This window comes from Bos javanicus, chromosome 4, assembly GCF_032452875.1.
Source record: "Bos javanicus breed banteng chromosome 4, ARS-OSU_banteng_1.0, whole genome shotgun sequence".
NCBI classification, from domain to species: Eukaryota; Metazoa; Chordata; class Mammalia; order Artiodactyla; family Bovidae; genus Bos; species Bos javanicus.
Window position 1 is genome coordinate 92,923,636 of NC_083871.1, and position 17,567 is coordinate 92,941,202.

Genomic DNA, 17,567 nt, shown 5'->3' on the forward strand with positions numbered 1-17,567 from the left:
TGGCATTGCATTTCTTTGGGATTGGAGTGAAAACTGACCTTTTCCAGTCCTGTGGCCACTGCTGGGTTTTCCAAGTTTGCTGACATACTGAGTGCAACACTTTCACAGCATCATCTTTTAGGATTTGAAATAGCTCAGCTGGAATTCCATCACCTCCACTGGCTTTGTTCATAGTGATGCTTCCTAAGGCCCACTTGACTTTGCATTCTAGGATGTCTGGCTCTAGGTGAGTGATCACACCATTATGGTTATCTGGGTCATGAAGATCTTTGGCTTGTGGCTCCGCTGGTAATCTTCCCAGACCAGGAATGAAACCCCTATCCTCTGCACTGGCATGTGCTAAGTTGCTTCAGTCATGTCCAACTCTTTGTGATCCCACGGACTGTAGCCCAGCAGGCTCCTCTATCCATGGATTCTCCAGGCAAGAATGCCTTGCCATTTCCTCCTCCAGGGGATCTTCCCAACCCAGGGATCAAACCCCTGTGTCTTATGTCTCCTGCATTGGCAGACAGGTTCTTTACCACTAGTGCCACCTGGGAAGCCCCTGCATTGGCAAGCAGATTCTTATCCACTACCCCACCAGGGAGTTCCTATTTAATCCTCTTTTTCTTTCCAGTTACACCATTAAATGGGACCTATCTACCACAAGAGTAGCTATGAGACACTCTAAGACGTTAGAACCAGAACTGGCACAACTTAACTAACCTCAGTTGGGACTTCTATGGTATCTTTTCTTTGTGGTGGAGCAGGTCACCATCTCATTATCAGTAGGTGTCAGCCCTTCAGAGGCAGTGGCTGCTTTACTCATCTGGAGCAGCGCCCTGTACCCAAGGCCAGGCTCATGTGTGCTTACTGGAGACAGTATGTCCTCCCTGGGACCAGGCTGCCCCGGGCAGGGCCTCTCACATCTCTCACCCACTTCCCTTTCTCAGAGGCTCTCTGGGTCCTTGCTGAGGTCCTGGAATGACTCCTTGTTTCTCCTCTCTCTCTGCCCCAAGCCAGCTGTGCAGCCTACAGCCCATCAGCTCCTCTGTCTCCAGAGGCAGTCTTGGCCCAGCCTTGCCAGCAGCTCCTGGTCTCTGCATGCAGATGGCCCCTCAGCAGGGGACCCACACCCAGGAGGGCTGCTCCCTTGTCACTCGCCCCACCTCACCCAGGCTCTGCCGCTCACCCCTTGCTCCACTTAAAAAAAAAAAATTATATGTTTATTATTTTAAGTAGTTGCGGCAACAGGATCTTTGATCTTCACTGCGGCATGCCGAATCTTCAGTTGTGGCATGCATACTCTTAGTTTCTGTAAGTGGGATTGAGTTCCCTGACCAGGGATCGAACCCAGGGCCCCTGCATTGGGAGCAAGGAGTCCTAGCCACTGGACCACCAGCCTTGGGAGCAAGGAGTCTTAGCCACTGGACCACCAGGGATGTCCTTTTGCTCCACTTTAGAGTGAATCTTGTGGAGGACCCAATTCTCTGCTCCCTGCACACTTTGAAGTGCATGGCTCTCAGATACAGTCTGAACATCGGTGTTGCCAGAGGTTTAGCAATAGTGGGAGATGGCTGCACCATAGGGTGGGTCAGAGAGCCGAGCTAGGCCCCAGAATGGACTCTGTTCTCTAGCGCCCTTACACCCTGGCTTCGGCCCGCATCCTGCAGGCACAATAGTCTTGCTGAAATGAAACCCCATACCCGGGATTCTTGTCCCCTATCTGGCTTTACTTTTTCTGTAGCACTTATTACCACCTGATGTATTATAGATTGTATTTATTGTCTATTCATTCCCTTAACATTCCCGGCAAATGTAAGGGCAATGATTTATTGAAAGATTTAGTTATGAGCTGAGGTTTCCAGGTGTGCCAGGTAGAGACTGTAACAACAAAAAGTGCCAAAGAGAGAAAGAGGGGGAAACCCAATGAACCTTTCTACTGAAAGGTATAAAACACATGAGGAATTTTAATGCTAAAGAAGACAACGAAAGCAATGAATCAAGACAGTTCATTGCAGTTGGCATTAATTTATAGACTAGTTCCTTTTTAAATTATTTATTTATTAGTTGAAGGATAATTGCTTTACAGAATTTTGTTGTTGACAGTTTTTTAAGAATAAATGTGTTGAAGGAGCTCAAGAAGATGGTTGAAAGGATAACACCTATGAAATAAAACTTTTAAAAAAGAACAAGACATTCTAATAGGGAAAAGTGAGCCAAGAAGTAGACATTTTGGAAATGAGAAAAAAAATTAGCCATTAAAAAAGGTGATAGGATAGAGTCCACAATTGAAACAAAGGCTATGTTAGTGAATTTGAAGATATACAAAAGAAATAGCTTAGAATGCTGCAGAGAATGAAGAGATTTAAATAAGGGCTAATTAAGACACATGTGTGATAAGAAGAGGCTCCAGTGCATGAAAATAGAAGTCTCAGAAGGCAAGAAGGGAGAAGTAATATCTAGAGAGAGAAAGCTGAGAATTTCCTAGATTGAGGTGGACATAAATGCATTCAAGGTGCCAAACAAGGTTAATAAAAATGGGTCCACACCTAGACACACTGTACTGAAACTTAGAACATGAAGACTAGCAAGACAATCAGAAAATCTGTTGTCTTAGTCCTCTTCAGATCAGATCAGATCAGTCGCTCAGTCGTGTCCGACTCTTTGATCGCGTGATTTTCATGAATCGCAGCACACCAGGCCTCCCTGTCCATCACCAACTCCCGGAGTTCACCCAGACTCACATCCATCGAGTCAGTGATGCCATCCAGCCATCTCATCCTCTGTCGTCCCCTTCTCCTCTTGCCCCCAATCCCTCCCAGCATCAGAGTCTTTTCCAATGAATCAACTCTTCGCATCAGGTGGCCAAAGTACTGGAATTTCAGCTTTAGCATCATTCCTTCCAAATAAATCCCAGGGCTGATCTCCTTCAGAATGGACTGGTTGGATCTCCTTGCAGTCCAAGGGCCTCTCAAGAGTCTTCTCCAACACCACAGTTCAAAAGCATCAATTCTTCAGCGCTCAGCCTTCTTCACAGTCCAACTCTCACATCCATACATGACCACAGGAAAAACCATAGCCTTGACTAGACAAACCTTTGTTGGCAAAGTAATGTCTCTGCGTTTGAATATGCTATCTAGTTTGGTCATAACTTTCCTTCCAAGGAGTAAGCGCCTTTTAATTTCATGGCTGCAGTCCTCTTAGGCTGCTAGAATACATTACCATAGACTGAATAGACATTTATTTCTCACAGTTCTGGGCCCATTTGGAAGTCTGAGATCAGGGTGCCAGAATGGTTAGGTAAGGGCTCTCTTCTAGATCACAAAACTTATCATATACTCATATGGTGAAAGAGGCAAGAGACCTCTGAAGTGTCTAAGTCCCTAAGAGTCCTCCTGCCACTGCAGGAGAGATGGGTTCCATCTTTGGGTCAGGAAGATCCCCTGGAGAAGGAAATGGCAACCCATTCCAGTATTCCTGCCTGGGAAACCCCATGGACAGAGGAGCCTGGTAGGCTACGGTCCATGGGGTCGCAAAGAGTCAAACACAACTTAGCAACTAAACAACAGCAATCCCATTCATGAGGGCTCCAACCTCATGACATAAATACCTCCCCAAGACCCAACTTTCAAATACCATCACCTTTGTGGGTTAGAATTTTAATATACGACTTGCAACATTCCGACCACAGCAGCTATTATGAAGAAAAGATAAAATACACATAAAGGCATGTCCGTTAGACTGTCAGCTGGCTTCCCATCAATAGCAGTGTCTGCCAGAAGACAATGGACATGAATTCTTTAACGCTGAGTTTACATGCAGCTACATTATCATGCAGGAACAAAGACAAAATAAAGATATTTCCAGACACACAAAGTTAAAGAGAGTTCACCTCCTACAGCTGTTCAGCAAGAAAAGAAATGAACCTAGAAGGAAGACATGGGATGTGATAGACAATGGTGAGCACAGACATCAGTAAAACGTATTAGTCAAGTTAGTGAACTTTAAAAAGAAAATTTGGGGGACTTAAAAAGAGTGAAACAAACTTTATAAAACAATAAAGTCATAGCGAAGAGTGGTGTTCAGTGGTGATTAAAATAAACTAATGGGCTTGTGTTTAGGAGATTAGAAATACCCAATTTTTGACATTGCTAGAATAATTTATAATTTAAAATGCATATTAAAATGTAAAGATAATGATTAAAAGAAAAGAAATACAAATTTTATTGTGTTAGTCTGCTCAGGCTGCTGTAACAAAATACCATAAACTAAGTGTCTGAAACAGTAGAAATTTATTTTCTGACAGTTCTGGAAGTTGAGAGCATGGTTGGGTTCTGCTGAGACCTTCCTCCTCTGCTTTCAGACAACTGTTTCCTTGCTGCATCCTCATATGACCTTTCCTCTGCGTTAAGACAAAGAGAGAAAATAGAAAACATGGAAGTCAAAAAGTAAGCCCACGTTCAAGGGGAGAGGACTTAGCCTTTTGAAGGGTGAAGTGTTGAAGAATGCATGGATGCTCCCTCCACCACATTAGGAGTGTCTTTTTTCTTTTTAATGCACCCTGCTCAGGAAAAATAAAGATTGATGTCTTTCATCAGTTTTAGAAAATTCTCAGCTATTATCTCTTCTGTTCTCCTCTATTCTATTTTCTTCTCTTGAACTCTTGTCAGATATAAAGCAAATTCTTTCATATCTCTTAATCTTTTCCATAGTTTCTATGTTCTAGTCTGCGCTGAATTATTGGGTAATATCTTCATATTTCTCTTCCAGCTCACTAATTTTCTCTTCAACTAAGTCTTCAACTGGGTCTAATCTGCTATTCACCCCACTCTAACTTTTTAATTTTAAAATCATATTTTTCATTTCTAAAAGTGCTATGTGCTTATCAGTACTTGCAACTCTTCCCAATTTTGATAGTCTTTCAATGCTGGCCTGTTTTCATGACTCGGTCTCTCATTTCCTTATATACTTGCTACATAGTTACAGTATCTAGTGATTCCAATACCCAGTGTCCTTAAGGACCTAACTCAATTGTTGGTTTTTCTCTTGACTTTCACTAATGGGAATTCTTCCTTGTTCTCTGGAGATCTTCCTTGTTCTCTGGAGATCTTTTACCATGAGTTCACATTGAGAGATACTAATCTGTGGAAATCTTCGGGTCTTAATTGACGATGACTTTCTCTAAGGAAGATTTGCATTTGCTTTTTCTGGATGCCAAGGCATGTACCAACCCAGGGCCGTGGCCACTTTAGTCATCTTTCAAAGGTCAAGCTTATTGCAGGGGGTTTGGGTCTGGCTCCTCCTGATACTAGCTGAAAGTTTAGTCTTAAAAAGTTGATCTTGTTGCACAAGACACGTGGACGTTGGCACTCAAGGCCATCCCATCTTCCCGCGTGCTTATAATTTCACACTTTGGTTTCAGCCCTATTTGGTCCCCTAAAGGTTTCCTTTGCTTCTTGCAATCCCAGCTGTGCAATAAGAACCATTTTGAGCAAGATAATTATGACTGTGGCCACAAGCCGCAGCATCTAGGCTGCCTCTTCTAGAAGTCTCAGAAATTTAAAAAAACGAACAACTTTTTATTTATTTTGGCTGTGCCAGGTCTTGGTTGCCGCGTGTGAGATCTTTAGTCGTGGTATGCGAGATCTAGTTCCCTCATCAGGGATCGAACCTGGATCCCCTGCACTGGGACACAGTCTTAGCCAGTGGACCACCAGCGAAGTCCTCCAGAAATTCTTTACCATGAAAATATCCTGAAAAATAAATAGAATTAATAAAAGCACTCAGAAATGCTGAAAGAGGTCAACTTAGAAAAATTCATACTATTTCTATACATATGTAATAACCAATTAGAAAATACAAGAAAAAAGTAATTCACAATGCAATAAACTTTGAGATACCTAGGAATAAGTCTAACAAGACATGCAAGACCTTTATGGAGAAAAATGACAAATTATTGTTGAAGGATATAAAAGAAGATTTGAATAAATGGAGATTTTTTTTAATGTTCATGGATAATATTCGTAGGTTGGAAGATACTATCATAAAGATGTCATCTCTTCTGAATTTAATCTATAAATCCAATGAAGTACAAATGAAATTTCCTCTGAATTTTTTTTTGTTTTTTGGAACTTGACAAGCCTATTCTAATATTAATGTGGAAGACCTCCCCTGCCTTAAAAAAAAAAAAAAAACACCCAGAAGAAGAAGAAGAGCTAAAACAATTGTGAAGAGGCATAACAAGGGGCAAGGGGTGGAGGGGACTTTCCATAGAAGATATGAAGATTTACTATAAAGTTATAGTAAGACAGTGAGGCATTAGCCCAGAGACAGAAAAGTAACTCCATAGCTTAGAATAGGCTAGAGTCCAGAAAATAAACCCTCTCATGTTTGGAAACTTGATAAATGAGCAAGGTTTCCCACATTAGTGGGAAAAAGAAGAACTATTTAATAAATGATGCTGGGACAAATTATTATCTTTATGGGATAATCAATCTGCACAGATTCCATACAAAAATTTTATGTTGACTTCAATGTGAAAAGCAAAACTTCATTATTCTTAGAAGAAAATATAGTGAAGTATCTTTCATCTTCAGTTAGGAGGGGAAGGATTTCATTTTTTTAAGGAGGGTGTTTTAAACAAGACACAAAACCTCCCATTTACAAAAAATGATAAATTCAGCCTCATTAAAATTTAGAACTTTTGTACAACAAAAGATACTATGAACACAATTAGAGACAAGACAGATTTTTTTTTGCAATGCAAATAACCAACAATGAGTTAGCATCTAGAATATATTTTAAAAGTCCTACAAATCAATTTCTTAAAAAGATAGAATTAAAAAATGGCACATGATGCAAATAGGCATTTCACAGACGTGGAGGCCCAAGAGGTTGCTATGCACTCTGAAAAATGGCTTGATGTCAAAATTAATCAGGAAATTGCACATTAAATGCACATCTTAACCTTGTCAGATATTAAACATTTAATATTACTGCATGTTTACACTTTTAGGTATGTAAACTGATATAATCTCTTTTCAAGAGCAATTTGGCAAAATCTAGCAGAGCTTAGGGGTAAATCCTTAGAGCCAACAATTCTATTCACAGGCATATTCCCTAGGGTAATCATTATGCATATGCATAAAAGACTGTAAACAGGAATGCTCACCCCAGCACTGTTTGTAACAATGAAAAAAAACAGAATCACAAGAGAATGGATAAATCGTGATGTATCCTTATAACCAAGTACAGTGCAGCAGTTAAAGTAAATGAACAAGAGCTACATATATCAATGCAGATGCCCCTAACACAGTGTCTAAATCATGCAAATTGCAGAAGGATGCATGCTGTCTGATGCCTTTTATGAAAATTTCAAAATATGCAAAGTGATTCTCTATATTGTGTATGGTTATGGTTATGCCATAAATCTGTAGGAAAAGTATACAAACATGGATGAAAAGTAAGTACAACAAAATGTTAAAAATGGAAAAAGTGAGTATTTGATGAAGTGGGCACATGGCTGTCTTATTATTCTCTTGTCTCATTTTTTAAAATACTTGTTTTTTTTTTTTTTTTTTTTTTAAAAAAGCACTCCTCCACTGTGTGTGGGATGGACAAGAAGGGTTCAAAACCCATTGGTGGCTCTTGCAGTGAGAGGTGGTGGGTGACTACAGGAGAAGGTGTGGAAAGAAGATGGTTTCAGATTTATCCTTGAGGATATGGGCTCCTGGTTGCTTGTTTTGTTTTGTCTTATCCAGAACAACTCTGTGGCTAAGTAAAAAATTGAAAAATCTGACAAGTTCAGGAGTTGTCAGTGAAGTGAGGAAATAGCACCCTAGCGCAGTGCTGGCCTGGGTCAGTGGCTCTTTTGTCACACTGGTGGTGCTCCACTGAGGTCAAACATATGTGGAGGGAGGCTTGTGCAAGGTCATTCAGTGTGGCAGCAATCCCAGTGTCCAACCAAAGGATGGATAAGTAGGCTGTGGTAAAGATAATGTCTGGGAATCCTATGATACTTGCCTGAGGTCTTTGCCAAACTGATGCTTAAAATTTTGAGAAGCTTTCTTGCACAGCAAAGGAAAGCAACAACAAAATGAAAAGATAATCACAGAATGGGAGAAAAATATTTGCAAATCATAATTGATAAGGGTTTTATATCCAAAATATATAAAGAACTCCTACAACTCAATAGCCAAAAACTTCCAATGAAAAAATGGCCAGGTAACTGAATATATGTTTTTCCAAAGAAGACATACACATGGCCAACGGATACATGGAAAGATGCTCAACATCAGCAGGGAAATGCAAATCAAAACCACAATAAGATATCACCCCACATCTGTTAGAATGGCTGTCATCAAAAAAGTCAAGAGATAAGTGTTGGAGGATATGGAGAAAAATGCATTGTGCCGTGTTGATGAGAATGTAAATTAACGGAGCCACTATGGAAAACAGTACAGAGCTTCCTCAAAAATTAAAAATAGGACAGCCATATGATCAAGCAAACCCACTTCTGGGTATATATCCAAAAGAAATGAAAACAGAATTTCAAAAAGACATCTGCACTCCCGTGTTCATTGCAGCATTATTCACAATAACCAAGACACAGAGACAGCCTAAATGTCTGAGTATGTGGTTTAGTCACTAAGTCGTATCCGACTCTTGTGACCCCATAGACTATAGCCTGCCAGACTCCTCTGTCCAAGGGATTCTCCAGGCAAGAATACTGAAGTGGGTTGCCATTGCCTTCTCCAGGGGGAGTATATATCGGAGTCTTTTCCAGCCATTTGGGACAACATGAATATACCTTGAGGGCATTTGCCAAGTGAAATGTCAGAAAGAGAAAGACGAACACTGAATGGTATCTCTTATATGTGGAATTAAAAAAAAAAAAAAAAGTCAGGGGCTTTCCTGGTGGCCAAGTGGTAAAGAATCCATCTGCCCATTCAGGAGACACAAGTTAGATGCCTGGTTAGGGAAGATCCCACATGCCGCAGAGCAAGTAAGCCCATGCGCCACAACCATCTAGCCTGGGTTCCAGAGCCCAAAAGCCACAACTACTGAAGCCCATGCGCCCTAGAGCCTGTACTCCACAACAGTGAGAAGCCCGAGCACGGCCAACTGAAGAGTAGCCCCCGCTCGCCACAACTAGAGAAAAGCCCGAGCAGCCACAAGGACCCCGCACAGCCAATGAATAAATAAAATTACTTAAGAAAAAAAGTCCAACTCATAGAAACAAAGGGTAGAAAAAGTGGTTGCCAGGGGCTGGTAGGTGGGGGAAGTAGGGAGAGGTTGATAAAAGGGTGCAAACTTTCAGCTCTAAGATGAACCAAGTCTGCGATATAATGTATAACACGGGACTGTAGTTGATAACACTGTACTGTATACTTGAAATTTGCTGAGAGTAGAAATTAAATGTTCTTGCCAAATAAAAAGGATAAATGTGTGAGGTGATGGATGTGTTCATTAACTAGATGGGGGGAATCCTTTCACAATATACACATATATCAAACCATCATGACATGTACTTTAAATATCTTACAATTTTATTTGTCAATTATACCTCAATAGAGCTGGAAAAAAAGAGGAAAATGATCCATTTTCCTATGGCTTGAAATGCAAATACATGTGTATAGTCATTTGTCATCTGACTCTTCTTATGATAGCTTTGGTCGTACAGGCATTTTTTTTTAATTTCTACATAGCTGAATTTACCAATCTTTTTCTCTTATGGCAGGTAGGTTTTGTTCTGTGCTTTAAAAGACCTTCTTTACTTTGAGATTACAAAAACTCCTTCTATGGTTTAACAAAAAGAAGGAAGAAGTTAGATCAATATGTAGCAATACGGTCATGCTTTTGCTCACTTGCTAAGTAGTGTCTGACTCTGGACTATACCCCACCCCTCTGTCCATTGGATTTTCCAGGCAAGAATACTGGAGTGGGTTGCCATTTTCTCCTCCAGGCAATCTTCCTGCATCTCCTGCACTGGTAGGCAGATCCTTTATCACTGAGCCACCTGGGAAGCCATCAACATGGTAAATCTCGAATAATAATATTGAGTGAAAAAAGCAAGATGTTGAATGAAATGTGCAATATAACACTGATTTATGTAAATGAAAACTGTTATATATTTTCTCTGGATACAATTATGTACATAAATTGCATTTTTAACAACTGGAAGGAAATTACCAAATTCAAAATAGTGTTTCTCCTGGTGGTGGAAGGGGATTAGGATGTTATGGTGGTGGAGGTCAAGGGAGACATTAGCTTTATTACTTTTTTTAATATAATTTATTTATTTATTTGTGACTGTGCTGAGTCTTCAATGCTGCACACGGGCTTTCTCTAGTTGCAGAGAGCTGTAATTACTCTCTAGTTGCCCTGCGGCATGTGGAATCTTCCCGATTGTTGTTCAGTTGCTCAATCGTGTCTGACTCTTTGCGACCTCATGGGCTGCAGCACACCAGGGAAGGCCCCATGCTTACTCTTGGGTGAATTCGGGTGCTGGCAGCTTGGCAGGATGAAGATAGTGTTGACTGCTGCCAGGAGCCCAAACTTTTGAGTAAGGTCACTTGGGTCCAATTTTTTACTCTGCCTCCAAGTAGTTATTTCAGTCATATCAATGAAGTTGCCTGAACCTCAGTCTTCTTATCTGTAAAATGAGGATAATGGTGCTTACCTTGCAGAGGTTCTCGTGAACACTGACCTAGTTCTGCAGATCTTGAACTGGTTCCGTTTGATCCTCCAAATACCCCTCCCTACCTCTACCCCTTTCAAGAACCCACGCCCCTTTTCTGGGGCTTGAGGAGTGTGGAAAGTTTGGAGAGGAGGCTGTGTTTCCACACATGGAAAGCCAAGGGTAGATTGGGCGAAGCATTGCCTCTGCTGGCAGTCACCAGCCAGGCTGAGTGCCGGCAAAAAGAGCAGAGAAGGGAAGTCTGAGTGTAGGTGGAGGCATGCCTCCACCTACAGAGAGTGAATGGGAGGCACTCTAGGACAATGACTTAGCTTCCACCAGGTGCTGGGGTTTCAGATAATCCTTGCAGTGTCTTTGGCCAAGTCTGCCCCCTGAGCTCTTTTCAGGCAAGGGCCCTCCTTTTCTTAGGAAACTGCCCTCCCAGGAAACCCTTTCTCCCTCCTCAATTATTTCATAAAAATACTTGATGGCTCATCAGCATAGAGTATGAGTCCATCCCTCTCTGGGAGGACTGACACCACCTGGCAAAGAACTGGAAGGCAAAAAGAAGATGATGATCTGAATCTGCGGCCACAGGAACTGAGACCTTACCTCGCCTGGCACAACGCAGGTGCCAGTAGACGATACCAAACATGGTTCCCCCTCCCCGACACACTGGATAAGCAAGTGATATTAATAGGTAGTCTCCAGTAGCTAAGACTCCAAGCTCCCCATGCAGGGGGCCCAGATTCAATCCCTGGTCTGGGAACTACATTCCACATGCCACAACTAAGACCCAGTGCAGCCAAATAAATAAATAAAAATAAATATTAAAAAATAGGCAGCTAACAAATTGGGGTATTGCTGACTTAAAGTTAAGCAAGTCTGTTGTGGGAATTATCTGAGCCTTTAAAGTCTATTGCTCCTTGTGACTTTCCAGGGAGAAATTTACACAGGAGGCCTGTTGACAGTTCCTTAAACTTCCTGCACTGTGGAGCTCTTGTTCAAGGTCCTGTGAAACCAGATCTGAGAACACTGTTTCAGAAATAGATTGCATAATTGGATTACAGTAATTCTGAATAATTCATTATCAAAAGAATGATAATTCTTTTGCCTTATGAAGCCTTGGCTTTTAGACTATGGCTGCAAGTGTGAGGGTCTCCCGAGCCCAAAGCACCTGAGTGTTCATTGGAAGGATTGTTGAAGCTGAAACTCCAATACTTTGGCCACCTCATGCGAAGAGCTGACTCATTGGAAAAGACCCTGATGCTGAGAAAGATTGAAAGCAGGAAGAGAAGGGGATGACAGAGGATGAGATGGTTGGATGGCATCATCAACTCAATGGACATGAGTTTGGGTAAACTCCGGGAGCTGGTGGTGGACAGGGAGGCCTGGCGTGCTGCAGTCCATGGGGTTGCAAAGAATCTGACACGACTGAGTGGCTGAACTGAACTGAACTGAGGATGGATGTACTTTGGGCTTCCCTGGTGGCTCAGATAGTAGAGAACCTGCCTGCAATGCAGGAGGCCCTGGTTCAATCCTAGGGAAGATCCTCTGGAGAAGGGAATGGCAATCCACTCCAGTATTCCTACCTGGAGAATTCCATGGACAGAGGAGCCTGGTGGGCTACAGTCCATGGGGTTGCAAAGAGCTGGACATGACTGAATATGCTCACACACACAGTAGAGATGAGTGATGGTCAACCACGGGAGAAGGGAGCAGGGTGCCCATATTTTAGTCACCTGGGGAACTGCAGCCCGTATAATCTTTCTCCTCACTTGTCTTAGGTCTGTGTTCTCCATACATGCTCCCCTGAATTCTAACTTGTGCTCTCAAGTCTTGGTGCTCAATACACATGTGGTATTTCAACCACAATACAACTTCTCACTTGGGCATATTTTTTTTTAAAGCATTTGTTATTTCTAGGGTGAGGTAGATTAAACTTCATCAGATTTGAAAAGGGTGATTGTGCTTAGCTAGTGAGGGGATATATTCAGATACAGATAAAAGATAAAATTGTTTCATGAACCCCATGAGGGGATTTTACTCAAAAGCTTAACTTCTAACTTGTTGATTATGATTGCAAACCGGGATTTTTAAAATTAAACTTTTTTTTTTTTTTTTTGCAGCTTTTATAGCTTTGACTACTTTTTTTTTTAATTTATTTTTTTTTGGCATTCTCTTATATTTTTATTTTTAAACTTTACAATATTGTATTAGTTTTGCCAAATATAGAAATGAATCCACCACAGGTATATATGTGTTCCCCATCCTGAACCGTCCTCCCTCCTCCCTCCCCATACCATCCCTCTGGGCCTTTTGAGATAACTGTAGATTGAAAGGCACTTGTAAGAAATGACACAGAGAGATCCAGCGTGCCCTTTATCTTGTGGCACAAAATCACAACCAGGAACATGACATCGATACAGTCTACCGATCTTATTGTGATTTCCCCGCTTCACGTGTCCTCCTGTGTGTGCACGTATTTCTACACAGTTTCATCACTTGTGTATGTTTGTGTATCCACCCCCACCATCAAGATACGGAGCAATTCTAACATCCCAAGGATGCCCTTCTCCTACAACTGCAATCAGCGGGGCTTCAAGTGTGAAATGTGAGAGACTAAAGACAGGGTGAGTGCAGGGAAAGGAAAAAAATAGAGGTAAGACCCTGGGTGACAAAATACGAAATACGTATTTGCTCTCTGCCCCGTTTCCTGAAGCAGAGCTCCAAAACCCCATAAATTTCCTGTGAAAGTTTTTCTTTTTTTTTGTCTAAGGAGGCAACTCCTGGTGGGTTCTTGGGTGGGGGCTTGTTGTAAGAAAAACCAAGCCAGGATTAGAAGCTTAGATCTGTCAGCCCTGCCTCCCCTACTCCCAGGAGAGAAGTGGGGCAGAGATTGAATTAATAGCTGATCAAACCTGTATGATGAAAACTCCATAAAAATTCCTACAGTGTGGGGTACAGAGAGCTTCCAGGTTGGTGAGCACATCCACATTCTAGGAGGAGGAGGATGCACCCCAAATCCATGGGGACAGAAGCTCTTTTGTTTGAGAACCTTCTACATGTCTTCCTATGGACTCCTTCATCTAGCCGTCCCTCTGTATTGCTTGTGATAAACCAGTAAACATTAAGTGTTTCCCTGGAGATCTAAAAGCCATCATAATAAAGTATGGAACTTGAAGAAGGGGCATGAGGACCCTCTATTGATGTAGGATATAGATACACTCCAGGTTAGACATTTACAACTGGCCTCCTGTTTACATTTCATGGGGCACAAAGAAGTGGGCTTCAGGCTGCATCCTTACAACTGTTAGCATTTTCTGAGACAAGAGATAGGTGTGCTCCAGTTAAGGCACTTTACAATCAGCCTCCTGTTTGCCCTCTGAAATGGAAGTAACAACAGAAACAGGGTAAATAGCCAGTGTTTGTCTCCCATAAACACGTCAAGTTAATGGGCACGGCGAGGACAAAGAGGGGCAAAACTCTGTTTGAGTAGAGGATTAAGGAATCTCCATGCTCCCCTCTTTGGGGATGAGGGAGACATTACACATACGCAGAAAGGTGCCATGTGGGTCAAAAGTCAGGGAATAACACCAGGCCATAATGAGTCTTGCCCCTCCCAGAAGCCTTCACTTCAAGATCTATCTTGGCTGATGGGTTTGTATGCACCCAGGGGAGGGTCTCAGGGTAGGTCAGGTGTAGAAAAAAGAAATCAGATAATTGGCTAATGGTAAACAAAGACCCAGAGGAACTGACCTATCTATATAAATGGCTTAACCCCCTCTCTTCTAGCTCCTCCTCACCAAGGGGCGCGCCCTCGCCCTTTCTCTCTGGGTGTGCCTCTCTGCCTTGCTTCTATCTTAACTAAACAAACCATCTCTCCGTGTGCTCTCCCACTTGTTGTTATTGCTCTGTCTCTAATAATAAACTGTACCTGCCTTTATTGCTTCTGCCTCCACGATAAATGCATTTTTCACTGACAGCAAAGATCCAGGGGCAAATAACTTCTAGCCGCTAGCCCTTGCTGGTCTGGTGGCTGAGACCCCTGTTTTCAGACACCCCTGGTGTGAAAGCTGTGCCAAGTGCAGGCAGGCAGTGTCAGGAGTGAATGGTAGAGAACTCGGTCAGCGTCCAGAGAGCTGGAGAACTGGTCGTTGTTGGGGGGAGACCAATACATCTGGTGTTAGAAGTGTTCCATGGCAAGAAGAAACAGTGGTTTTCTTCATCCTAGAAGACTCAGGCAGCTGCAATGGGAGAGGGACTTCATGGAAAGAATAGAGGAGCTTAAAGGGAATTTTCAGAAATTTCTGACATGCAGTGAGTGATTCAACTTTCCATTCACACCCTCCTCCCCCCTCAAAAAAAAAAAAAAAATCACTGAAGAATCTCCCATTGATTCCTTCAGAGTTGGATATGGTCGGGAAGGGAGTGTTGAGATGCTGGATCAAGTAGGAATCTGATCAGGGTCACATGAAATCTCTTCTGATTCTCACCACCACCTAGACAGGGATGGGCACAAGATACTATCTCCATATTTGAGAGAAGAAGAAAAGCCTGGACTTCCCTGGTAGCCCAGTGGTTAAGAATCTGCAATGCAGGGGACGTGCGTTTGAGCCCTGGTCAGGGAACTAAGATCCCACATGACTCAGCGCAACTGAGCCTGTGTGCTCTGGAGCCCAAGCACCACAACTAGAGAATTCGTGTGTTACCACAAAAGATCTCGCATGACACGATGAAGACCCAATGCAGCCAAATATATAAATTAACTAGTTAATTTTTTAAACGTTTGAACAGAAGTGACTTCCCAGGGTCACACAGCTTATAAGCTGCAGACTCTGGGAAAGTCTAGGTGTGGAGAGGCCCTACTTCCTGGGTTCCAAATCGCATCTGGTGAGTGTATCAAGACTTAAACTTGCAGATTCCTATGGTCCAGTGGTTAGGACTTGTCACTTTCACCACTAAGGGCTTGGGTTCAATCCCTGGTCAGGAAACTAGTAATAAAATCCCACAAGCCTCCACTTGCCCCAGATCTGCTCCTTCCCTGTGGTCCTCAGGGAATTCCAGTCATCTGTGACCCCTCTCCTTCTCACCCCACATCTCACTCATCAGCACGTCCTGGGCCTCAATCCCCAGCATGCATCTCACCCCAGCATCCTTAACATCTCCACTGCAACCACCCAAGTCAAGCCTTCTTCACCTCCTGATGAAATATTTTGCAAAAGCCTCCGTAACAGTTTTTCTGCTTCCATAGTCGTCCAGCTTGAGTGATGTAAATCAAGCTTTGGCCAACAATAGCCTGCAGGCCAAATCTGGTTTGTGAGCTAAAAATGATTTTTACATTATTAAATGGTCAGGGAAAAACCCCAAAGAATAATATTTTGTGACACGTGAAAATATGGAATTCAGATTTTATGCCCCATACGTAAAGTTTTATTGGCATACAGCCACGCTCATTCCTTTATGTACTGACTGGCTCTGCACAGAAATCACACGGTCTACACAGGCCAAAACCTTCACGGAAAAGGTGTTCTGATGTCACCTCTTTCCCAGCCTCCTCTGTGGGCTTCCTCCCCTCCTCGGAGTGAAACTTGGAGTCCCAGAGTCCCCTGCCCACGGCTCTGAGTCCGTTTCTTTCTCTTGTGTCCACCATTTTCACACTCTGGTCATGTTGGCTTCGGGCGGGCCCTCACCCGGGCACCCACCCCTGCCCCCACCAGCACTGCTGCCCATTTACTGCCTTTGCTAAGGTCTTTCCCCCTCAGGCCTCTGAATTGCTGTTTCTCTGTCTGGAATGTTCTTCCACTCTCTGCGTGACTGACTCCTTTTCTCCAGATCTCTGCCCAAGTGTCATCTCTTCCAAGAGGCCTTTCTTGTCTACTGCTTCACCCATTACTCCATTTCATCACGTGTCTATTCCCTTCTTTGCACGTTTGTCTACTTATTTCCTGTCGCCCCTACCATGACATAAATTTCATCTGGGCAGAGAACATATTAGATGCTCAATGATTATCTGCAAATGAATGAATGAATGAGTAGCTTTTGTTGGCTCAAGAGCTGTGTGTCCATTTCCCTAGCAGGGTGACAGCCATCTCAGAATTGAGATAATTCCCATAAACTTCTCCCCAGCATTTTGTTCTCTTCTTGGATCCATTGCTGTTGTTAACCATTATGAGTTTATTTTCCTAAAATGTTATCCTTAGGTCTTTCTGCAAGAAACCAAGGAGACACCTGGTACTTAGCCAGTTTAGAGAAGAACTTCGTGCCCTTCTCAGCAGGTAAAGGAAGTCTTTCTTCTACTATCAAGAGATCCAACCCATAAAAAAGATTTATCTGTAAACATCCAAGTCTGGTCACTGGCACACTTATAAAAAGTTTCAATTCACTTCTTTTTCTCTGTAACAGGAAACAACCTCAGCTCAACAACCTTGGTAACAGGAAACAACCTCAGGAATACAACAGATTGCTGGAGGATGTGAATACATGAAAGGTACAGGGACTGAGCAGGATTGCCTAGGTTACAAATAAATAAATAAAATCTCCAAGTCTTAGTGTCTGAAGACAAAATGTTTATTTCCTGCTCGCATCCATCATGGTTGGCAGGGACCATTGGATGTAGTCACTTAGTAATTCAGGTTGGTGGGTCACTTTGCTACCAGCCAGGGTTGGTCTCAGGGGCTTAGTCCCCAAACACAAGGGACAGGAAGGGCAGTCTATCCTGTGCCTGAAAGGGGTGGTGGTGATTGATGAACAACTGTAAGGACAACCACAGGCTTCCCAGGTGGCTCAGATGGTAAAGAATCTGCCTGCAATGTGGGAGACTCGGATTTGATCTCTGGGCCAGGAAGATCCCCTGGGGAAGAGAATGGCAACCCACTCCAATATTCTTGCTTGGGAAATCCCGTGG